Consider the following 26,972-nt stretch of genomic DNA (forward strand, 5'->3'; position numbering starts at 1 on the left):
CACCATAGAGCAAGATCTTAGGGAGGCGGTGGTCCTTCATCTTGGAGACGTGCTCTGCCCAGCGCAGCTGTGTTCTCAGCAACATGGCCTCAATACTCCTAACTGCTGCCTGTTCTAGAACAGATGGATTGGTCACATAATCTGACCAGTGGATGTTTAGGATTGTACGGAGACGGCGTTGATGGAAGCGTTCTAAGAGTCGCAAGTGGTGGTGGTAAACGACCCATGATTCGGACCCATATAAAAGAGTAGACAGTACAATGGCTCTGTAAACACTGATCTTGGTACTTTTCTTCAGGTGCTTATTTCGCCAAACTCTTTTATGGAGTTTTCCGAAAGCACTATATGCCTTTGCTAACCTATTGTCTATCTCTTCATCAATCTTACCGTCCGAGGAGATGATGCTTCCCAGGTAACTAAACTGCTGGACTGATTTGAGCTCTGATTCGCCAATGGTGATATGGGGATGATGGAAGACTTCCTGAGGTGCAGGTTGATAGAAAACTTCTGTCTTCTTTAAGTTGACTTCCAGCCGAAAAAGCTCAGCAGCCTCAGCAAAGCAGGATGTTAAACGCTGCAGAGCTACTTCTGTGTGTGCAACGAGGGCAGCAGCATCAGCATAAAGGAGCTCCTGGACAAGATGGTTTAAGGTCTTAGTATGGGCCTTCAGTTGCCTTAGGTTGAACAGGCTTCCATCGGTACGATATCGAATGTAGATACCATCTTCTTCATCGAGGTCTGCTGTGGCCCTTTGGAGCATCATGCTGAAAAAAATTGTGAATAGGGTTGGTGCAAGAACGCAGCCTTGTTTCACACCATTGCTTATTAGAAAGGGCTCAGAAAGTGCATTGCCATGTCTGACTTGGCCACGCTGATCCTCATGAAGTAAGATGATCATTTTAAGGAACTTGGGGGGACAACCTAAACGTTCCAGAATCTGCCATAGACCTTTTCTGCTCACAGTATCAAAAGCCTTGGTGAGATCAACAAAGGTTACATAGAGACCTTTGTTCTGTTCCCTACACTTCTCTTGCAGTTGTCTGAGAACAAATACCATGTCTGTGGTACTCCTGTTGGCTCTGAAACCACATTGGTTTTCAGGTAGAAGTTCTTCTGCTATAGCAGGTATTAGTCTGTTCAAAAGTACTCTTGCAAGGATTTTACCAGCAATGGAGAGCAGAGTAATACCTCGGTAATTTGAAAAGTCTGATTTATCTCCTTTCTTCTTATACAAGGTGATGATGACTGCATCACGAAGGTTTGATGGTAGTTCGCCTAGTTCCCAACAGCGCACCACAAACTCATGAAATTTAGTGCTTGGCTTCCATGCTTCCAGCCTTCGGATGGAACTCCATCAACCCCAGCTGCCTTGCCAGTTTTAGAATGGATCATCATAAGGAAAATATGTGTACTGTCATCTTTGGTATTTCCTCTATGAGATAAGGTCAGATTTATTCTCTGCTCCATCTCTTGGCCATCACTCCTTGCAGTCTTCCTATTTCATAGCTATTCCCCTCAGAAACAAACATCTTGTGGACCTGTGAGAAAATAATACCATTTTTTTCCCAAATGGAATATATCCAGAATGGCACTCTTCTATGTAGCATTCAGTTAAGTGTCTTGGTAACCTGTAAGTCAGGAGGTAAATACTCCTCTGTGGTGTATGAAATGGAGTGGAACTTGAATTTCACCTGTTGCAATGAGATTTTCTGTATGCCCAAGAAACCCCTTCCAACAGCATCAACTGAGACTTTAGCACTTCAGTTTGTAAATGGTGTTAAATGGGGCTGATGAGTGATTAACAGGCATTAAATATGGATGGTTTTACTGAAGTCATGCTCTCCTGTGAACTTCTTGTGCTGGAATGCAGTGAGTAAAGACTGCCACTGTACATTTTCATACTGAATCTCTCTCTTACAGTAAAATAAAAGAAACAGTACATGGGTTTTTCAGTCCTGATTTTTCCCTAAGTACTCCAATTTTTGAAATACAGAACATCACTCTGAATTGAGTCTGAGTGAGGGTAGGTGGTCAAGAAGGCAATCTTAAGGAAACAAAAGAAAGTAATAACAGTAAATTACTATAAAGAATGTGGTACATGTCAATGGGGCCACTGCAGATAACTGATGAGAACCGATGACAAAATCAGTATAAAAGATTTTCTGAGAATGCCAAATGTAAATAAGAAACAGACAAATTGAATACCAAAAATGCACACTTGATTGATTTCAGAAGAGGATCTGAGATTCTGAGATGTCTATACACTTATCTGCAATGGGAAAACTGATACAGGGGTTGCAATGAAAAGCAAGAAATTTAAATTACATTAAAAAATTAAATTATAAGAAGGCTTTTTCTTAACTTTGTCTGATGACTTTTGCCCTACAAATGTGAGTTCAGAAATGAACTCATAACACCCTCTTGCACGCTGAAGCAGTTGCTGCAAGGCTACATCATTACCCTTTGGGAATGAAGTCAATGCTCAGGTGAAAATTCAACTGCAAAACCTGGGCTGCCAACTGGAATGGGTCACAAATCTCATAAGATACTGGAAATGGGATCTCCAGCTGGAAAGCTTTGGAAGCACAATAAAAAGAATACCTATTTACAGGAAAACTGTGCCTGTGTGTCTTAGTTACAGTGGATCACTCAGGATAGAATTTAATGAAATACTCAGTTATGAAAGAAAATGCTACTCTTTAAACATGTCCCTATAAGAGATTAGTCATGCCTCCAAGTCAAGGGTTTGACATTCTCAAAGTGATAATAAAAGACAAAAAAGCCAAATGAAATGTGCTGATAAGACATGGTATAGACCATGTTAAAACAAGAACAATTTTAATTTGGGAAATTTTTTATTTTGTTTTTTGGGGCCTTTGGGCTTTGGGGGTTTTTTTAATAACATGAGAACTGGTCTGTGGAAGCACTTTGAATCTGGAACTCTTTGGATTTTCATGTTCTGACTAAATGGTTCAGCTCATGGTTCAACTAAATGGTTCAACTTCAGCTCAACTGCAGAGCAGGCACTGATGTATAACTAGTTAGTGGGATATTCATGAGATGCATCACCAATATTCTAAATCAATGTAGAAAATATAGCTCAAGAACTCATCTTTAATCTACTGAATCTTACTGAACTTTAATCTTACTGAACTACTTGAATCAATCTTCCCTGAATGCAACAATATAGATATACTGACCTTTTGTTCTGCATGGCACTTCCACCCCTTTCTCCCCTGGTATCAAGGAGAGGATACAGTGCTCACAGCTACAGCACATGCCCCGCAACTGTTTGATGAAATAGGATTAAATCTAACTTGGCAAAAATCAATGTCCTAGTATGGCATCTCCAAGCCTTCTAGAATTTCGAATAGCAGCCAAAATGCAGAAACAAATAGAAGCAAAAAAACTCATTATATTTTTACCAGCAGACTATTACCACTTATGTATCTGGAATAAACAGTCAAGTTCTCCAGCAATGCTTTCCCAAATGATTCTTCATTTGTGCCAAAATTGTGTGATGTAGGACAATGACTCTCTGTGCCTGCTCGCACACACATGCCCATACATATACACTCCATCCAAAAATATTGTGTTCTGTTGCCCGTTTCTACTACATGGAGTAAACATCAGTGTAGTCAAGCAGTTCGGAATCTTGCACCTAAGCCAGTATCTCCAGAGTAAGTCATTCAGGTGAACCCTGTAGTGAAGATGCACAGTGAATTGCCTGTAGTGATTCCGCCTTGGGCCATGAATGCCCCACTATGATGACCTGACATGGCAGTTCAAATAGGTTTTCTAAAACCAAAACATTATTACTTTTTTTATTTCAGAAAGCCTTTGTATTTCCACTTCTATGCTGTGGACCTTATACTACAGATTTGTGTAAAAGCTTGTGTGTGGGGATGGAAGATACAGGATATAGGATGGGGATGGATATAGGACGGAGGAAACTCTGGTCAGTAATCCATTTTTCCCACTGAAGCCATCTTTACTGAAATGCCTCTGAGCTGGCAACAGATCTGTTCAAAACAGTGTATGTTATCCATTTCTTTAATAAATGAAGCATTTATAATGATTTCTATAGAACATTTTTCTTAATCTTTAATCACATTCTCCTTAGCAAGTAACTCTCTGAGGCCATTTCTCAGCTGTAGAATGGATCTATCTCACATTACAGGTAGGGTTATTAAAAGCATTACTTTTGTTTGACTTTGGTTTATTGATGTCCTAAGGGTTTCTCCTGCTCAACACATCTCCTAAATACTAGATACTCAATTCATGTAGAAGATCTGTCTTTTGCACAGCAAATACGTGTTTTAGAACAAATTTCATGCTGACTGCTGCTTCTGCAACATTATTTCTGATATGGTCACCTGTATCTTTTTCAAGTAGGGAAAAAGTATTTTGAAAAACTCTCAGGTTGAAGCACTAAATGTTCACTGATGTTTATAGTTCCTTTTTTTCTTTCATATAACAGTTCACCATGTAATTTGTTTTATAGTTTTCAGGTTAGGTTAAGTAAAGCTGGTGCTTATTAATATGAAGGGATTGACAACAGTATGTAATGAAAAACACTGTAAGTCAGATCCTGTACAATTTTCTGTTCAGACTTTTAATCATGAATAGCAGTAGCTGCTTTTATCTTGTTATCCTGCCTTTTTCCTTCTCCTAAGGAGACTTTTGCAATCATACTGAAGTTGAGCGGGATGATGCATACCCATTAACAATTAAGAGAGATGAATCTGCACTGAATCCACTCTAAATTTAGGCTGACTCAGTACTAGTAAGCTGCAAATGGAAGTTTCCTGCTGACAGGATGGTTATATCATCTTTTCTGAACTAGCTTTTCTGGGTGAACTCATCTGACAATTTAGATGACAAGTAATTGGAATAAATTGAAAGGAAAATAGCCCAAAGTTAATGAGAACTGTGTAAGGTACTACAGACTTACTTTTCTTAGAAAGTTTTTAGAAGAAATATGTCACTGCTGTCAAAATAAACAGCTATACACAACAATCAGAAAAATTTTTAATATGCTAAAAGTAATTCTGGAATGAAATGCATGAAAATATCTTTTTGCATGCTGCTATTGACAAATCTATTGTTGACAATACCACAGCTTTTCCTCTGAAGTGATAATCTGATGGTGTGGGAACCACAAAGATTATTGGCAATAATATTTTGTTTGTAGATTGATATGCTGCACTAAAGAAGTCTACTGATAATAAAGGTTTATTCCTTGCAGAAGTGAACATTTTCTACCAGCAGTATTACACATTTTTGAAAAAGTCATTAGTGTAAGAAAAGATTTAAGGGAATGTGATCTTCTCGTTTCATAAGAAGTAATAAAATAGCGACTTTCTGTGTTCAGAGGACAACATTTGGCAACTAGACCTTTTGCCAGATAAAGGAACTCTATCATCATGATCATCTTTTAGGAACAAATATGTCAGCTTCCTGACTCTCAACATTCCAGTGCATTTTTCTTCTCTGTCTTCTCTGTTCATTCTTGTCAGTCACACTAACTAACCCGTCTCCTTTATGGTGGTGATGAAATCTCTGTATATCTGGAATGCTGTATTCAGCTTCCAGAAACTGGAAAGATCTTACAGGAAGAAGAAATAAAATCACCCCAAGATATAAAGCAGAGTAACCAAGGACCTAGATGGCAGACCTCAACTGGCCAACAAATGAAGCCATGTTTTTAGACCACGACATGCAGGGCAAAGCGACACTTGTCCAATATGAAGTTGAGGTTGACTCTTAGAGAGAAATGAAAACAAGCAGTAAGAGTTTTGTTCCCCTCACAAAAAAAGGGAACAAAATAGAGGAGTGTAACTACAGAGGTGGTGGGATACAAGTTAAAAAAAAGACAAAATACATATTTTGCATCAGTTTTCAGCAAATACAGCAGTCCTGTGATGAAAAAGTAGGCTGGTAAATGTAAATGAGGGTATGGCACTGGATTTGATTTTAGCTGAGAGGGAACCAAAACCTAAAGGACACGATGCTTTTGAGACCTTTGGATTTTAAAATCCAAAGCACAGTTGAATCACAGGCACAGAAAAAAGTGTTTAAAAAAAACTAGTGAGTAGAGTATAATATTGTTTGATTGCAAAATGGTAAAAAAAATAGCAGTATTTTAGGAGAGATAAAATAGGAAGAGAAGAGATTCAAATAATTGTTATTCAATTAGCCTGACCTGAATAACATGCAAAACATTATGACATACTGAGAAGAATAATGGTTAAAGATATGTAAATAACGTAAAATACATATGAGTTGTCAAAGTAGACTGTGTCAATATTCATCTTTCATAAGGAAATTTAAACTTTTTCACAGAAACGCAATCTCTCTGAATTTCAGTAAGATTCTGATAAGAAGTCACATTGAAATTATTAGTCAAACTAGAGGAAATGGGTGAGAACTCAGTGAAGAGGAAACTGTTGATGTGAAGTAAGGCAAATTATCCTGAATTAGGCACTAAGCTGCTTTGGTTTGGCTGTTTCTCCTACCAGAGCTAACTCACAATTTGAATTTACACACTTGCCTGCAGGATGCACTCAGCTAAAATATCACCAAAGGTAGTAGCCTATTTGATTTAGTAAGGCAAAAGCTAAAATCACACATGTACATACACCAAGGTAGTAAGGGTCTATAGGGAAAATAATGGTTTCATCTGAATGAAAATATTGGCAAACAAACCAGCTGAGGACAAACTGGCTATGGCTAGCTATAAAATGGACAGCAGATATTGGAGAAATTGGGATAAAAGAGACATCCTAGTCAAATCTGCCCATGACAAAATGCTAATCAATACATCTGTCACACCACAAAGTCACAGCCTTCAAATCATGTCACAACAGACTCCTTCACTCTTTTCTTGCAAAGTGCATTACAGTAGTACCAACATAGCCTCAGAAAGGCCTGGGTTGGAAGGGACCTTTAAAGATCATCTAATCCAAACCACTTGCAATAACAAGGGACACCTTTTGCTAGATAAGGTTGCTCAGAGCCCTGTTTAGTCTGACCTTAAATATTTCTATCTACAGCTCCCTGGGCAACCTGTTCTAATGGTTTACCACTCTCAACTTTCTTCCTTATGTCTAGAATAACATAAAGTTATTCTTTTGATCTGTTTTGTCTTGTGCAGGCCTACCATGCCAGTAAATAAGCTACATTTGTGCATACTCACCCCACTACACTTGAGAGATATGACAGAGTATTATTAGCCCTGCAAGTGATCATGTGTAGATTGTAAAGTCAAGCATAACACTCTCTTCTACTGTATGTGATACATGCAACTCCCACTGGCTTCTGGTTGAATGATGGCAGTGGGAGTGTTGCATATCAAGCAAACATTGATAAACTAAGAACAAATTTCTGCCTACTATGCAACACAGCGATGTATTTTAAATGAGAATTTTAGCCTTTTATCTGAATTTGCCTATGTGCCTTAAATGCAACTATTTCAATGTGTTGTTCTCTACCATGCCGTTTTCATATAGAAGTGACAGAAACCATGTGGAAGACTAGTAGGTGGATATTTTGTCATGTAAACCTGACCAGATGTGACTTTTGATTAAAGCTGAATTATTTACACTACAACTGTGGCAAATTAGTGTTTGCCATAGATAGTCTTCTATTGTGATAACAATGAAGAGAGTAAATAGCTATATATCATTCTTCCCATGATATTATCCAATCACACTTTTGTCAAAGTAAAATAACTGAGATCAGTAAGAATCTGTGCAGGTTACAAAGTGTCCTTTCTGTTAAAATCTTTGACTTTCTGGAATATGTACAACACATTCTACATATGCTCGCAAGTTCTTAGGGAAAGGGGCTATTTTATCAAGTACCTGTGTTTAGGAGCAATTGCTATGTCCCTGGCGAGATTGTTCAGTGAATGATTGTTCTTCCTGCAAAAAGTTACTTTCTTACATCAAGAGGACAATTCAGATCATCTAGGAAATTTAATTTTTTAGTAGACTACAGAACAAAAAATTGGTAAAAGAAGATGAAATGGCTCAGAGGTTTCTTTTTTGTTCTATAGGCATCAAAGCTAATCGAAGATATTTTTGCTTCAGAGGATAAGTTTTAGTTCATAGGACACCAGATTTCCTCTAAAACCATGCAACAATTTCTTATTTAGGTCAAGTTAATTTAGTAAAAAAGAAGCTTTGGTTTAGCATATTTTAAAAATACTATATGCAAAATATACATGAAAACGTAGAAATGGTGAAGTAACAAGAACCTTTTAATTCCTCAAAAATTAAGGAAAAATGAAGATATATTTTCTGTGACTGACATTAAAATACAACACTGAAATTTTTTAAAATTAGTTGGTTTTTTTTTTCACTTGAGTGTTCTTCCCAGTTAACCAGTCCAAGTACATGTGACGAGTATTGAGAACAACTCTCTCTTTTCAGAATGATCTTCCATCTATCCCACTGTCCAAAGTAATCTTTCTGATTAGCCATCTCTTCTTTTTCAGAACAATAATCAAAGCTCTTTGATTTTTTTTAACATTAAAATTCACAGCCATGCTATAGTTCATATCAAGCCAAGAGCCTTGTTCATAGCAAGACAAGAGCCTGTCTTGCTCAGTTTTCTGTCTCCAACAGCTAACCTTAAATGGATGCCCATCAATGATATTTTCATAAGATTTTTCCAGCTTCTCTGCTTTTTAATATAATGAAATTTCTAAACCTATTTTCCTTTTTCTAATCATTAACCCTTAACACCTCTCTCTTCCAGTACTTCCTCTGTCCTCATTTGTATAGAGAAGGCATCCTCAACATCCTGCAGCAAGGAGCCACCAATCTGCCACCTATTCTGTGATACAACATCTCCTTGTGTTTGTTTCAAATCTAGCTTTGTACAACAGCTACTGTTTCTTGTCTTGACAGAGATTAGGAGTGTTTTTCACTCTGTGCAATAGTTTAATTTCTCTTTGTTGAATTTAGCCTCTCACTGATCTACATTATTCTTTTTTTCCTGCTTCATCTGTAGGCCTGAATTGTATTTCTCCCCAAAGAGTCTTGATTGCATGATGAGGATTCCCAGTCTGCTGGCCTGGGTTTTGCATGGGAGCTGTCCCGTGCCTCTAACCGCCTTTGTTGTTCTTTGATTTTTTATCATATATGCTCACACTACTTGAAGCAGTGATGGACCTCAAACTTATGCAGCAGTATGCTGGTTTCTGTTTTGTTTCCTATGTTTTTTAATAGTAATTAGTAATATTTTGTTTGTTTATGATTACTTCCCATTACTGACCTAATGTTTTCCTGGAGTCATCATAACCCTAAGCCCTTTTTCCTGAAATGTAAGGACGCATCAGAAACCATCATTTAAAAAGTGAAGCTAGGAATGCTTTTCACCCTGTAAATCAATTTCCTGTATCTATGCTGATTATGTACTCTGTCCTGTGATTTTTTGATCTCCTGCTAGTTTTATCGTCAGAGAGCTTCATTACTTCTCACTTTTCTGTCATCTGAGTTTCATGTGAAACAACTGCAAAGAAGTTTGTAGCAAAAAAAAAAAAATTTGCTCCACTCCAGAAATTCCACCATGAATACTGCAACACCTCCCCCCCCCCCAACCAGTCAGCTTTTCTACAGAGGTCCCACTTTTCCTGGGTGCCCCCAAGGATGGCCTGACTGGGTGCTTCTCTGGTGTTATGGTCATGTAGCATTTAAGGACTCTCTGAAATGTGCCTTGTCCCAGACATTTTAACAACCCTGACTTTGCAATAAGAGCTTTGTTTCCCTTAGGTACTTGTTTTTCAAACCCTTTGATTTTCAAATTCTTTGAGTTTATGATACTTTCTACTTTGAAAAGTATTTTAACTTTCTAAAAAATTCTTTCTCAACTCCACAAAACTCCTTTATGTAGGTGTTTACTAACACTGGCTCCTGAAGAGCTGTGAAATGGAAGTACTTGGTGATCATTGCTGCAAAGTGTTCTTTCAGCTGAAAGTCTGGAGCCAGATCCTGCAAATTTCTTATCTGCAAGTGGAGGATTGTGCTCCTCTTGTGGGCTTGTTAACTGCCTGCTTCATAAGGCAGTCATGCCTGGTACCCAGAAATGTCCTCTCTGCTTCATGTCCTGATGTGAGCTTATCTCAATACACACAGGATAACTGAAGAATTTAACACACTTGAGTTCCTGCTCCTAAAGTTTCTCCCACCTCCCTCAGTGCATCTCATGTAATGCTATGGTCCTACCTAAAAGACAGTAACACAGACTCAGTACTGTATTACTTCTATCTAGGCTTGTGGGTTTTTTTATTTGCGCAGATGCTGTGTCGCATAGAAATAGGACAGTTCTTTAATTTGTTTTGATGCCAAGGTTTCTAATGTGCTTTACTGATTGATTTCTGGCATGACTTTTGTGATATTTTCAGTATCTTTCACACTGTGATATTGCACGACATAGACTGCCTTTCTTTGGGAACTAGGCGAACTACCATCAGACCTTTGTGACGCAGTCATCATCACCTTGTATGAGAAGAAAGGAGATAAATCAGACTTTTCAAATTACCAAGGTATTACTCTGCTCTCCATTGCTGGTAAAATCCTTGCAAGAGTACTTTTGAACAGACTAATACCTGCTATAGCAGAAGAACTTCTACCTGAAAGCCAATGTGGTTTCAGAGCCAGTAGGAGCACCGCAGACATGGTATTTGTTCTCAGACAACTGCAAGAGAAGTGTAGGGAACAGAACAAAGGTCTCTATGTAACCTTCACTGATCTCACCAAGGTTTCAATACTGTGAGCAGAAAAGGTCTATGGCAGATTTTGGAACGTTTAGGTTGTCCCCCCAAGTTCCTTAAAATGATCATCTTATTTCATGAGGATCAGCGTGGCCAAGTCAGACATGGCAATGCACTTTCTGAGCCCTTTCTAATAAGCAATGGTGTGAAACAAGGCTGCGTTCTTGCACCAATCCTATTCACAATTTTTTTCAGCATGATGCTCCAAAGGGCCACAGCAGACCTCGATGAAGAAGATGGTATCTACATTCGATATTGTACCAATGGAAGCCTGTTCAACCTAAGGCAACTGAAGGCCCATACTAAGACCTTAAACCATCTTGTCCAGGAGCTCCTTTATGCTGATGCTGCTGCCCTCGTTGCACACACAGAAGTAGCTCTGCAGCGTTTAACATCCTGCTTTGCTGAGGCTGCTGCGCTTTTTCGGCTGGAAGTCAGTTTAAAGAAGACAGAAGTTTTCTATCAACCTGCACCTCAGGAAGTTTTCCATATCACCATTGGCAAATCAGAGCTCAAATCAGTCCAGCAGTTTAGTTACCTGGGAAGCATCATCTCCTTGGATGGTAAGACTGATGAAGAGATAGACAATAGGTTAGCAAAGGCATATAGTGCTTTCGGAAAACTCCATAAAAGAGTTTGGTGAAATAAGCACCTGAAGAAAAGTACCAAGATCAGTGTTTACAGAGCCATTGTACTGTCTACTCTTTTATATGGGTCCGAATCATGGGTCGTTTACCACCACCACTTGCGACTCTTAGAATGCTTCCATCAGTGCTGTCTCCGTACAATCCTAAACATCCACTGGTCAGATTATGTGACCAATACATCTGTTCTAGAACAGGCAGCATTAGGAGTATTGAGGCCATGTTGCTGAGAACACAGCTGCGCTGGGCAGGGCACGTCTCCAAGATGAAGGACCACCGCCTCCCTAAGATCTTGCTTTATGGTGAACTTGCCACTGGCTGCTGCAAGAGAGGAGCCCCGAAGAGGAGATACAAGGATTCCCTGAAACAATGTCTCAGCCTTGGCCATATTGATCATCATCATTGGTCTACTCTGGGCTCCAACTGGGAGGTCTGGAGACACACCATCTATAACGCTGCTGCTTCTTTTGAGAACACACGCAGGATCACTCTCGAGGAGAAAAGACAATGTAGAAATTTAGTGGTTTGAATCTTGTTTTCCCCCAGAGGCTAAGAAAGTGGTAGCCCCCAAGGGGTGGAAACCCCTGGAAGTTTTGAAGTTTTGTCCAATGGGCACTCCTACAAAATGTAAACATACCACAAGCAAACAGAAGAGAAGAGTGGTAGTTTTGGGTAATAGAAGAAGTGGCCACGTTGTGAAAGCCACGAGGAGAGGGTAGGAGCCCTCTGGGGGGCCTCTGCCCCCCCCCAGCCCCAGCTAGGGGCTACAGAGACTTGGAACAGTGTTAAGCTGGACTATGTGTCTGTAGCTGTGAGTTGGAGGATGCTTTCCATCGTGAGTGAGCAGAGACAGAGCAGAAGCAGCGGCAGCGTCCAGAGGTTATGGCTAAAAGCCAACTGATAAGACCTGAACCGGAGAAGCAGCAGAAACAGCATGCAGCACCGCAGAGAGGACTCCTGGAAGGAGAACCAGGAAAAAGAGAGCCAGCAGCTGAGAGACAGAGTTTTTGGGGGTAAGAACTGTACCAGACCCCCCCCAAACTCCTTTGAGACCTCCTGGAGAGGAGGAAGATGATAGACTCTTACTTGAAAGAGCCTTGAAGTGCAACATGCACTGCAGAGAGGAGCTGAGAAGCTCAGTCGTCCTGAGAACCGAGCCAGGACGGTGTGGGAGGTTGGCCTTGGGGGCCCTCCCTTGCTGCAAGCTACAAAGAAGCTCACAGCCTGAGACAGGGCACAGAGGCCCTGCAAGGAGCTTGAATCTCCTGGAGATACCAGACCGTCACGAAGACCCCCTGCGTCTCGTGATATGACCGTGGTGGAACGACCTTTGTCTGGGGTGATGTAGTCCATGGAGGAAGATCCCTTTGACTGCATCAAGGGGCTGAGGGAACTTGGATACCTCCCTCGTGAGCGCTGGCAGAATCCAGCTATCAGCTGCTGCATGCATGTGGAGAGGACAGATGACTGCTGCTGTAGACGAGACTCCTGCTTTGAGACTGGAAGGGATCTGTCCTTCTTTCCCTCCTGGACTTTTATTTGGAGGGGAGAAGAGATCTTATCCATTGTAAATACTATATGTCATGGTAGAGATAGTTGTGATTGTGTGTATAATGTGTTATAATATTTATTTGTACAGTCATTGTAATATATTCCCTTTCCCCCACTTTGAGTCTGGTGTGTTTTGTCTGGAAAAACCCATCTCACATTAGGCTGAGATGTGGGAGGGGGCTTAGACTAGGGAATTAGGATTTTGGGGCTATCTCAAACCATGACAAGAAAGAACTGTGTCTTGTTGATACCACCTAAGGAATCTTTCTGCTGTGCCTTTTGCAACCGGACTTGTCTATCTCGCATTGGCCTTTTTAGCCACCAATGCGCTTGTAGCAAGTGTGGGTAGAGCCCTTCCCAAATCTTCGTTCACGAAGCCTAGCCATGATCTGATCTGATGATGTCTACTTCCCTATTCAGCTCTGGTTTTGAGGGGAATGGGCTGGATTTCATCCTTTCATATAGTTATATAAAGTGTGATTATACTTTTAAAGACACTGAAGTACTGGAGGAGTGTTGAATTTGCTTTAGTAGATTTCTTGATACTGAACAATCTCAAACTTTAGGAAAAAAAAAGTGTTAAACCTTTAATTATACAGGCAATCTATATGGTTTTGCTATGGTTCTCCAAACACAGCCTCAGAAGAAAAGGTTTGTGGATGTTAAGTTTGACCATGAATAAATGCACCAGTGAAACCTCTTTGCTATACACATCGGCATGGCTGTATATGTAAAAATACTCTTTGTCTGTAAGTACAACTTATGTGGGAAACTGTTAACTATCAATATATACAGAGAAACATTGCAGCCTGATGAGCTGCATTAAAAAAATAAAAATCTGTATTCCTTACTCCTTGTACTTGAAACCCAACTGGGAGTTAGAGGTTCCCACAGAATGTAGTAGTTTACTGATAAGTTAGGATATTGCATTTTGAGTCAAAATTGCAAGTGATCCACAGCCTGTTTTGGCTTTTCTCTGTATTTTGGAGCAGTACACAAGATTCTTAATGGTGATTTATCAATCTGGGAATTCACTCCTCTTCTACAGCTTGTTCAAAATAACCTCCACTTGTTCCCCAATGAACAGGCCACAGTGTTTCTTCTGGCAAAAGGTGTTTCTAACTGGACATATGAAAAGAAAAAAAGGAGGAAGAGCAGTTCCTTTTTTGTTTTGCTCTACTGTGAAGCTTGTTGGCTGCACATAAAGACGACTTCTATATTTCTTAAGGTTTGTTTTTTGTATATTTAATTGGAGGAAACATGCTTAAAGCCTTTATTAGACAATCTTCTACACAGGCTGTCAAAATAGAGACAGCCTGGTTATCTACCTGATTCACAGTGAAGAATTACAAACCTTTCATACTTTCTGGTTTTCTATTACAGGTTTCACACTATACATACAATAAGATTCTAATTCTAATATCTAATTTAACAAGACTCTTACTATATATTTGACTTGTCCCCTCCTCTTAAGTGTCTCATCAAACTGAGGCATATGTATTTTCCAAAAATTTTTCACTTACCCTATCCTTTCACATTTTAAAGTGAACCTATTAGTTTATGCATTAAATTGGAAGAGTGATTTTTAGCACATTGTGTGAAGATGTAATCGTGGAACCTCATTAAATCTAATAGGGATTGTGTTGTTAAATCACGCCATGCAGAACATTCCATATTCCCTTAAGTGCCCTTATGTTGCTGGAGTGGGAAGAGGCTGCACTACCAGAGAGACATGTGCATATATATTTCTGTGAGGATCTGTCTAATAGGCTTAATTTAATTTTCAGGTCTGAGCACAAAGTCCTTGAATAACTGGTCTCATATGTGTAATCAAACTAAACCAGGCTTTTTGAGTTAATTAAATGGCCAGATTTAGTTCAAATTAGCAATATATCATCTTTCTGTGGGATTCGGCCCAACAGAAAGGGTACCTGTATCAACTTGCAAAAATGGTCCTGTCATTTGTGCAAATAGTCACCTCTGGTAAACCTAGTAAGTGAATTTTAAATGTTTGGAGTAGGTTAACTATTTGGGTTTAACACTGTCCAAGGCTGACTTCATTTTTTACCACCATTTTCAATAGGATGGGGGGTTTTGAAGGTTTTGTTTGGGGTTTTTTGGGGGGAGGGGGGGTGTTTTGTTGTTTGTTGTAATTTTATTTACTTCACAGATTTCAGCACAAATTTGGCCCTTAGAACACTGTTCTATTCCACTAAGAATGAGATTAAATGTTAGCTTTGATTATGTCATTTTTATAGGGAAAGATATTTATGATGATTTCAAATGTATCTGAATTAATTTTAATCTCTCTCACTGTAGGAAAAAAAAACTTAAAAGGAGCCCACTGTGAGATAGCTCCCTGCTCACCATCATACTTTCTTGAAACACTCCAGCAATTAAAAACATAAAACCCAGTCTCCATCTCTCTGGGAAACATCCTTAAAAAAAAAAAGCATACAATGTTACAACATCTGGAAGTAAACTGATCAAGAAAATATTTTAGACTGGGAATTACAAGGGAATTTTAATTTTTTTAGGTTACGATTTGAAAGCAGACTTCTGAGACAAGTTGTACAGAACAAGAAATATATTTTTAAAGGGTAGATTGATAACATTTCTGAACAGCAAGCTCTGCACAATGTGGCAGAAGACAGGTTTTGATATCTCATGATGTGATACCCCATTTCATATTCTTGTGACATTTGCTCTGTGATTTAACATCTTCTTAAACAGTGTCATACAGCACCAATAAAATACAGCTGAAGCAAAGAATCACAAAATACGTTGAGTTGGAAGGGACCCACAAGGATCACCGCCCTGCGCAGGAGCATCCCCAAGAGTCACACCAGGTGCCTCAGAGTATCATCCAAATGCTTCCTGAACTCTGTCAGGCTTAGTGCTATTACCACTTCCCTGGGGAGCCTACCTACTCTCTGGGTGAAGAACTGTTTCCTAATATCCAAACTAATCCAAACCATTTCCTAATATCCCTTGACACAACTTCAGGCCACTCCCTCACATCCTGTCACTGGTTCCCACAGAGAAGAGATCAGTGCCTGTCCCATACACTCTCCCATAAACTTAAATAATAAAATGGTAATTACCAGGAACAGATGTATTCAGAACCAATGAACCACTGGATCCAGACTTCCACTTGGGGACTGGGTAGGAGCACTGCACTTCTTACTAGGAAGCCAAAGATCCAGCAGAAAGTCCTTTTTAAAGAAACCTTTGAAGTGCTGTGTAGAACTTTTATTTTCCCTGTTTTCAGACTAATTTTTGGTTTTGCTGTACCTTGTAACTGGCAGAGGTATCAGCTGCCATTAACTGTCAACTGCCATTAAAGCCTGATCTTAGTTGAGATATGTATTTTACCCGTCTTCGATTGCATTGAACCCATAAACCTGTCCTGGGGTGAGAGGAGAAATGAAACAGAAAATAGCTAGGAGAAATCAAAAAGATTGAAGAAAAAGTCAAAAGAATGGCATATCCAGTTGTGCTTGGATATCTTAATGAAATTAATCTAAGATACCCTCTGCCAAAATTCTCTGTGTCAGAATTAATGGGTTTCTATAGTTTTCAGCTTCCCTTTTCTTTCACCCAGGATGACTGTAAAGATCCCTGCTCTCTGTAGGATCTCCAATATTGTTTTTGATTTTAAATTTAAAAACAATCTCCATGCACATTTGTATACTTTTGTGATCCTGAATAAAGAACTGAACAACTCTGGAATGGAAATCACTCATAAAGCCTTCTATAAGCCATCTAATCAGCTTTTCTGTAGTTTATGATGTATGCAAAATCAATTAAAATAGTCTCTGACTCATGACTCATTGTCCTCTGTTGTAAATCAACTATTGCAAAGTTCACAGCTTGTTTCTCATCTCATTTAAATGCAAGGTTCAGCTGGGGGGATAGCAAACATTTTGCTGAGTTTTATGCATTCCCGAGTCTTCAAGCTTCGGAGAATAGTATGTGTTCACTACTGAAATGGAAATATCAACTGAAACCACCAGATTGCAGGAACAACCTCGGCATAACTCAGTAGGTGGCATTTTTCCTTCTGCACTAGTATAAATGGATGCCCCATCACTGTGCTTTTGAAGACACCAGAACTGGTACTTAAGTACTCAAGGTAGTCTTTGACTTCAAAGAAGAACTGAGATCAAAAGCTACTTATAGAGTTTAAGATGACGTATTGTACCTGAGAAGGGAGGACTTGTAGTTCATAAAAACTAGTCAAATTATCTTCGGTACTAACAGAAATATAGGCTGAAGATCATGAAATCATGGCTCCACTGAAGAGCTGTGGTACTCAATACTGATGTCCATGTTGCCTTGGCTTTGCTGTTCATCAGATCCAAGCTGCTTAGATCAAAATTATCTGAGATCACACTTTTTTCCAGTCATAGAATAAATTTACTTACAGATTCTGTGGCATTTTTATAAGATGAGGATCTTGTTGAAGAGTTTCCTGTCAGATATATGTTCATGTAAATGCAAACAATCTTTGCAAACTCTCTCGTTTGCTTTTCCCTGTACCGTACTGTTTTATGTTGCTATATGTTCTCCCTCATAACTGACAGTTTTATTTTGGTACCTTGTCAATTAATTCATTTGTATCTCATATCTCATTTTACTTATGTCTGAGATACAAAATTCAATGCTGGCAATGTAAACCACAAAATTTAAGGTTCAAGTGCAGTGTTCATTTTGTTCCTCACACTGGTGGTTTTTTTGTAAGAAACTGTATCTTCGTTAAACACTTGTAAAAATCTCTCATGTAACCTAATTTCCATAACTAAATACAAATAAGAATAAACAGAAACCCTCAGGAGGGAGCAGGTAGGTATTCTTAGGTTTTCTTGAACTTTCAAGGTAAATGGGACAGGATTAGACTTACATTTTTTCTCTTCTAAGCTTTTCTAACTTCAGAAAGGTGCCTACTGAGATACTCACAGCCTTCTATCACTATGAATATTTTTCTGACAATGCAGAATAGTTAGTCTATAAAAACAAATCCACTAGCAGAAGTATTTGCAAAGGAATTTTATTTGCAGAGAACCTTATGGTATGGAAAAAAATGGGCTACCCTACGAAGGAATATATGTGAAAATGCAGTGTCAGAGGTGCGTAATATATTCAGTAGACTTGTGGGTCTTCTCCCACTGTTCCTACTGTTAGGTTAAATAAAGTCTCAGATTGTATGAGTTAATATTAAGTTTATGCTTTCTGAATCCTTCAAATCTTTCCCTCTTGTCTCAACATTTCCAAAATCCAGACCAGAACTGGCACTGATTTGGCAACATATGGTTGGTCTGATAAGAATAAAGATGCAGGAGAGGAGAGAAGCAGGGAAATTGCACAAGGATTTCATTATAAGGAATACAGGCCAGTAAGCACCAGAAATTAGGCATACTAATTATGAAATTAGAGGATATATTCTCCTACAAGACAAATTCTGAAAGACCACATAGACATATTGGCATATCATATTGGCTGAGCACTTCCAAAATTTTAATGACATTCTTTTAGACCAGATTTTAAAATAATTTATTCAGATATATACACATATATCAGTATGTAATACCAAAGATACAAAATACTTGTTAAAATACCATTTTGGTTGCACAGCCAAACATTGTAGACCCATGAGATGCCTGAATTACAGGTCTCCAGACCTCAGCTGCTTGGCCATTTGTGTGATTACATGACAACACAGTTAAATCACAATAATTTCTACGGTTAAATTTTTGCTATGTATACCAACAGCAGGTGACATTTCTATGGAGATTTTTCCAGCCATAAGGCCTGGGAGCTTTTAAAATGAATTTGCTACAGAAGGAGAAGTTATGACAGTGCTGGCATTATTTCTGACATCAGTGTCAGTAAAAGCACTGTGAGTGCCATTGACAATTTGACATTAAATAGTGTCAAAAATCGTCTTATTAACTAGATTGTTAGCTAAGATATTGCTTCTTGTTCAAAAGGTTTAGAGGGCTCAATTTCAGAACTTTGTAATAAGCAGTTTATTGCTAGTGCAGTCGTTGAATCATGATGTTTAAAATAATTTTCAATTTTGTTGCCAATGTTTTTCTACGCAAATGCATGATGTGGCAAAATATTTAGGGTAGTTTCTGGGTTTATTTTTGAGAGCAGGTAGAATAAGTTCTAGCTTGGGCTAAGTGATTTCCTACAAAAACTAACAAAGGAAAAAGCTCTAAAGAGAGCAGTCATTTTCCTGCAGTTTTTGGAAACTTAAGGGAAGAACGTCTGTGAAACTCTAAGCTATAATAGTTTTAAATTACTCAGAGTTAGATGGCACCTCCACAGTATAGGAAGCTATAGGCTCATGAAAAGCAACTTGGTAGTGGATGACATTTGGCTTCTTAACATTAAAGGCAGAGGCATCACAAATTTTGCGTTTTTCTTTTCTGTATTCTTATTGCGTACAGTCTCAGTCACTCCAGAGGCGGGTCATTTCAGTCTTGGTAATAGACTGAAGTAGTAGTCCAAAGACTTGCACTGTACAATGGAAGATCTGCCTTTTTGAGGAGCACAGAGCTTTGGGGAATAAGTTCAAATGAAGTACTTCCCTCTTTATCCAATTTGAAAGCACCTTTCAGATCTTTCTGGATTTTATCAGAGGAAACTTGCTAATTTTTTTTAATTTTAAATTTTAATTTAAAAATCTGTTTTTACTCCTGAAGTAAAGCTGTTTCCCATGTTTGTGGTAAAATGTGCTTCATAATTCTGTTTCACATGGACACCTTCAGGCTCACGGATTTCCCAAGGAGGCCAAATACAGCACTAATGTGCCAGACAAACCTGACTTCTGTGATGCATGTACCAGTCATTCCTCCTGCACCTTAACAGACAGCAGTTGAAGCAGTAGTGGCCAGAACCATCCCAACAGCTTGCACCGAAAAGTAAGGAGGAAGAATGACCTCTCCACTTCACTAGGAAGCAGTTCATCTTTAGGACTGTTTTACACAATATCAAACTCAACTATTAGTAGTAACTAATTCTTTGAGGGTTTGAAAGTGGATTTAGATCACCAGCTTAACCATTTCAGGCAGAATACAAGAGATAAGAGGTGCTCTCATATCCCAGACCAAAAAACACTGAGATCCTCTCCATCTCCTAAGCCAACAGGAAAAGACACCCATTTGTGATCTGTTCAAGACGTTTTCTCCAATACCGCAAATGGAAGAACACCCCTGGTAGTGTGAAGTAAAGATGCAGGTATATTGGTAGTGAACAATACTTCTCAAAAATTCCCATCTAGTAATTTATAAATAATGACTTTTCAGTTCAAAAAATGCCCTTGTAATTAATTCTGAAAGCCTTTTCTTGCATATGTTTTGCTTATGACAGGTACACCTTTTTTCTTAATGCTCCAAAATTAGGTCACTAGTTTCCGTGAAAAAAAGTTTTCATTGCAATGTTTACAAAAGCTCTTCCTGGTCTGTTCTAGATGGTGATTTGTTTAATTTTCATGTAACTTCAGGCATTAATATGCAAAAAAAAAGTGTAGATCTTTTATACTGCAGAAGAAGAAACAAAACCTTATATTCTCAAAAGTAGAAAACTCAAACAGTAAGGTTAAAAATGTTAACAGAGAGTTTTGGATATATACAATACATGACTTTCACTCTTTCTATGAGCATTTCATTAAATGAAGCAAAGCAAGACTATTTCCTCATCTGTATTCACACCTTTGAGCTGCCCCTGTTCTTGATGTGATAAATTTGCTATATTTCTAAAAGAAAACAAAATAAAAAATGGTTCCATTTTGTTTACAAATAAAAGAGCACACAAAATAATGTAAAAAATGGTTCTCAGTCATTTAGATAGAAATTGGGGAAGACTATCAATCACCTTAGAAATACTTACAAAAGATTTTGAGATGGATACATCGGCAAATTTCAGACTTGTTTTTGTGTTTCTGGTAGCACTGAACTTGATCCATTTCTATCAATTATGCTAAGTAATAGCTGTCTTAAACTCTTCGTTAAATTCTACCCTTAAAAGTAGATTTGGAATGTTTCTGATGATTCACTTCCTTCCAAATTTTTCCACCATTTTCCCCTGTATCGCATCAGATTTGTTGCACTGGTAATAAATGGAAACAGTAATAGAATTTGAAGAGCATCCTTTAATCTCTAAGTGACCATGAATCATGTTAGTCTAATAAGACCAATTCACCTTTTTTACTTTTACTATGTCAGTTATCATGAAGAACAATTATTAATGGATTGTGAGGGTTTTACATGCTGAAATAATGGAAATTAGAAAATCTGCTACTTTGTTTCTGTGTACTAAAATAGCGTTCCCACCTTCTACTCTACCTTCCTAAATCATTTGAAATAAAATATATTTAAAATATATTTTAAAATTCAGCATTAAACATTTTGTTTTCTCAACTGAGATGCTTTGTATGTATTTTGACAGAGTTCGAAATCTGACTTTTTGTCAGAGAAAATTGAAATCCTTAGCCTGGAGGGTTTTTTAAACCAAATTACACCTCATAGTTAAGAATCCTTTTTTCCTGAAAAAACTTGACATGTTTTTATTACTATTCCTATATTTTGCATATATGACCAATCCCCAGTGCTCATACCTAAATAACAGAGGTGCTCAGTAGTTGTCTGATTTATTTCTTGTCAACACTAGCTTCCTGGATAACACTGGAAAGTCTCGGCCTTTGAAGTGAGTGACAGACAAGAAGGAAGGCTGAGATGCTTTGCTTGTCATGGCTGTGTTTTAATCTGTATTGCAAACTTTGTTTGTGACAACTGCCTGACATTTAGTATTCACTAGTAAAATTTCTTTTGGCTTTCAAAGTGCCTTGGACTTTTCAGTGAGCTAATGTTTGTATATCCTTTATACATGTTCCAGGACAGAGATTGCCTGCTTTTATAGAACACAACATTGTGATTTGCACTTTACTGCATACTTAAAGAACCAGAAGCAGTGTCTGATATTCGGGAAGACAAAGGAAACTCTAGTCATGGTTGACTACATATGTAATGTTCCAATTATCTATGATATCTTTGGTGTATATCTCCAGTTATTTTCAGTTTGCACTTACTGTGACTGCAAAGACTCTCATTAGCCATATACATTCCCCTTTCTAAGACTTACTGATCTCACATACTGTGGCAATGAATTCAAGAGGCTAATTTTATGTTATCATTAAAGAAACCCTGTAATTAGTCTTACATTTCTTGTCTTTAATTTTTTACTGGATGCCATTTTATTCTTTTACTGTAAGAGTTGGCAAACATACTTTTCTCATCTATTTCCTCTTTTGCATTTATTACGTTCAATAACAGTAATTAATCTCCTCTGCAAGGCAAACAAATCTAATCCTCTCAATGTTCCAGAGGAGTACTTTCTGTATCTCTGATTATTTCTTGTCACCTAACTGCACATGGTATTTTATTTGCACCTAACTGCACACAGTATTTTATTTGCATTTGATAAACAACTTGGTTTAACTATCACATTCATCTCTGTGCAGTCCATCTCAGGTTGTGGCATAGCACTGGGTTTTGTATTCTTGTGTCTTCTATGTCCTCATTAACTGTATTTGCTTTTCATTTTTTCCTCCTAAGAGCTCAAAATTTAGCTTCAAACCCAAACCGATAACCAATTATCAGCAATGCACACTGGTTCTTTAAAATTTCCTAACCAAGTATTTTGTTTCTAGAGATTCGTTTTCATCTGTCATATGCCTGTGAAAGGACTACCTAAGGTATTCAACTTTGTCTAGCACTTGCCTTAAACAGAATATCTGAAGTGAAGATAATACCTAAACAGAAGTTGTAGTACCTTACTGCCGAGTCTGTCACTATTCACACATCCTATCTTGTGAAGCTCCCGTCACTGCTCACTTGCAGGGCTTCTGCATGGGGCTTCACAGGCTCCTGTGGACCCAAACCTGCCTGCAGCTCTTGTAATCTCTCTGGCACTGTTCTCGGATGAATTTCAGACTTCCCTGGTCAGTACCATAACTGCTTCCATGACCAATTCTGGCTTCTCAGCTACTGAGGAAAAGTTCCTCAAAAACTTGTAGAAAGCACTGAGGAAACTGGAGTTTTATCTCCATCACTATTTGGAGATTATGAGGTTAGAAGCTATTTTGTATGTTCTGCATTTACCAGCACAAATTCTGTGCCAATACAGGGTCAACTTGGCAGGCTAGCACAATAAACCCCCCTGTCCTTAAATTTTATAATAGCGTCTTATTAACAGCCCTTGCAGGCAAGTGAATCAAGCATTGAAAATTACAACATTTATTGGTGTATGTGTCCCACAAGGTGCATATTTTGAAAAAGCAAGTTGAAGTCTCTGTCCATCCTCTCTTCTATCAGCCTAAGTAGGCTTACAGGCTTACATGTTTTCGCTCCCACAAACCTAACCCAAAGGTCCAGACTATGAAAACAGCTATCAACTCTCCCTTCCTCACACAATTCGCTCACACATCCTCTAATGTGCAAAAAAAATTTTTGACTTGTTATGGCTGTATAAATTGGCTGATGGTCTAGTAGAAACAGTACAGCATTTCTGGGATTGTTGTACCATGTTATAGGAACAGCATCCACTATTTGCCTTCCCACATTACACACATATCATCAGAAGTTAATCCTCCTAACTGAAGCCATTATTGGAACTCATTTGGACAGGCTTTCCATTTTGTGTGGTTTCAGTCTGGAACACCATGTATTTTATAAGTGAAGGTGGGGGGGGGTTTTGTGTCCATATCAAGCTTTGTGTATGGAAACTTATTTAAAAGCACTGCATTCAATTTATTCCTTTCTACTGTAAGCTAAACAGCAGAGGTGTTGGAAAAACTTGAATCACTTCACTGGATAACAATCTATGGCTCCTGGATCAGGGCTGTAAAAACACAAGTTGCTTTGGGGCAACGTTTGCAATAATCAAACTTCTGACTTTACTTTTGTATATGCTTACATCTCACAGCTGGTGTAATACCTGGACTTTTTCTTATAATCCCTTACTTCTAGCCATCACATATTGTGTCTTCAATTGTTATTTATATTTCCAGATTTTTTTCACTGTAAGGTAGGTAATGTGAGGAAATGGTAATAAAAGCATGAAACATGAAAATGTTAAATAAGGAGAGAGTTTTTGTTGTGGTAAAATGTAAGTAAAATATCACTGCTTCATTTCACTCTTCTCAACAGTATTTAAATCACATATCATTATTGAAATTCACAGCCACGAGCTGGCTAAAATCATCAGAGGATACAGCCCAAGTGCCTTGCCAGTCCAACAATAAGGTGCCTTCAAATTTAATCACAGAATCATAGAATCACAGAATATGTTGAATTGGAAGGGACCGATAGGATTATTGAGTTCAACTCCTAGCCCTGCACAGGGCACCACAAGAATCACACCTTGTGCCTGAGAGCACTGTCCAAACGCTTCTTGAACTCAGGCTTGGTGCTGTGACCACTTTCCTGAGGAGCCTGTTTAAGTGCTCAACCACCCTCTGGGTGAAAAAATTTTCCTCATATCCAATCTAAACCTCTCCCAACTCAGTTTCATGCTGTTTGATCAAGTCCTGTCACAAGAGTGAAGAGATTAGTACCCACCCCTCCACTTCCCTTCATGAGCATGTTGCGGTGAGGTCTCCTCCAGACTGAACAGTCCAAGTGCCTTCAGCCACCCATCATATGGCTTACTCACCAGACACTTCACCATCTCCGTTGACCTCCCTTGGATGCTCTCTAACAGCTTAATATCTTTCTTATATTGTGATGCTCAAAACTGCACACAAATATTCAAGGTGACACTGCACCAGTGCAGAGCAGGGCAGGACAATCCCCTCTCTCGACCAGCTTGTGATGCTTTGCCTGATGCCCCCCAGGACATGGTTGGCCCTTTTGGCTACCAGGGCACTGGTTGACTCATATTCAATTTGCCATGAATCAGGACCCCCAGGTCCCTTTCTTCAGCGCTTTTCTCCAGCCTCTTGTTCCCTAATCTATAAACAGAACCACTTGCCTCCTTCCAGCTGCAGAATGCAGCACTTGCCCTTGTTGAACTTCATACAATTGGTGATTGCCCATCTCTCTAATTTGTGGAGGTCTCTCTCTGCAGGGCCTTTCTGCCCTCAAGGGAGTCAACATGTCCTCCTAATTTAGTGTCATTGGCAAGCTTAGTAGTCCTTTGAGTCCTGATCCTTGATTCTCAGGACTAGCCAAAATTCACACTGAACGAATGAGCTTGCAGGTGCTGTTTCACAGACCATCTCCTCATAATCTCCAGTAGCCTGCTTCCTTCTAGGGAAGCTGGGGAGGAGCAATCTTGGCCTCTCCTTCTTCATAGACCATTTCCTGGACATGCTTTGCCAGACAACCACCAGGTTGAGGAAAAACTTAAAATGTAAGATCTGGTCCTTTCAACTTTGCTTGCTTAATCCAACTTTGGTCTTTGGAAAGGCTGTCAGGAAGGCATAAGTACCCTGAACATTAAGACAGCCAAGGTCTCTGCCAGCAATTTGCTGAGGTCTCCACCGGGTATTACTGAAGGTTCTTGCAGCTCCCCACCTTTCTGCCTTCACAGCATTCACAGCTCTTAAAAGCCACCAGGTAAATTGAGATTGTGAGTTTAGTCTGTGAAACTACAAGTGGTTTTTTATGGGATGAAAACAAAATCTGGCTTTATACTTTAAAAAAAGGCAGGTCAATATTGTTCTATTTCTTTACAGCTATGTGGAACAATTTATTTGTTTGGAACAAACTCAGGAGTAAACATTTTGTTGCAGTGGTTTTTTCTTGCCACTGAGACCTCTCAAACAACTGTGTAACTTAAATTTATAGACTTTATATCAAAGTTTTTCCTGCTCAACTTCTGCTCTTATGCTGAGAATAATTTTAAATTGTTAGTCCTTACTAGTGGCTTTCTGAACAACTTCAGAATCTGCTACTGGGAATGTCTTAGTAATTTCAGGAGTTTTTCAGACATTTCAAAGACTTTCTAAATATTTTACTTTGCTTTTTCCATGTATTTACAGGGAAAACATTCAAACAAACCCATGCTGCCACTCTCTCACCCTTGTTCCCAGTATATAGCACACAGGTTATGACTGTAACTTCATCTGCTTGCACCCAAGGAAGATGACATTTGTGTTTGTAAGTGCCAGATCTGGCATTTGAGCTTCTGGCCTTTCCTATGTCCTTGTTGATCACATAGAACAAAGTGGTCTTACAAATCTCCCTCGCTCCACAAATGCATCAAGGTTATGGCAGTGCTCTTTCTTGGGGCTCTCCCACTCTGTTTTTTGCTTGTCCCCATGCTGGTACAGCAGCTTTGTAACTGTCCACGCATTAGCAGTGTACATCAACATGAAACTTCTCTTAAAAACATTACATTAGCTTACAAGAGCTATAACTTCCCCATGCATTTTCCAGATCTTGCATTCAAGAGTAGTTATTATTTTGCCCCAAATTATATTGCCCCAAAAAGTAGTTTTTGTGAATGCTTTGTGGTTATATCCTACTATTTGTACTGAATTTTTAAGTCAGGTGTAGGGGTATAGTGGAACATTAGAGGAAGGAAATATTTGATTTCTGTCATATAACCAGTATATTTCTGTCCATCAATCAAAAGTTAATTTATTTGCTTCCTTTATGGTACATAACTTCAGTTGTTTCTTTTCTCAGCCTTTGTTTCTCCTAATTCTTACAACTGCTGCCAGTATGTCTTTCAGCAGGTAGGAAGAAGGTACAATTCCTATTGTGCACAGATAATATGAAGCATTCAATACCGTGAAATTACACACTCCATTTAAAAATAGTTGAAAGGAGGAGGAGAAAGTGGAAGAACAAATTATTAGCAGCCTGTTTGTCATACTGCTGATAAAATCTGGAGATATACAGAAGAGAAGAGTTGTTGGAAAAGCAATGGGATCTACACTATAGGAGGCCTCCTTGCGATTACTGTTCATGATATAGAGCTTTTTG

Source organism: Chiroxiphia lanceolata, chromosome Z (assembly GCF_009829145.1).
Source record: "Chiroxiphia lanceolata isolate bChiLan1 chromosome Z, bChiLan1.pri, whole genome shotgun sequence".
NCBI lineage: Eukaryota > Metazoa > Chordata > Aves > Passeriformes > Pipridae > Chiroxiphia > Chiroxiphia lanceolata.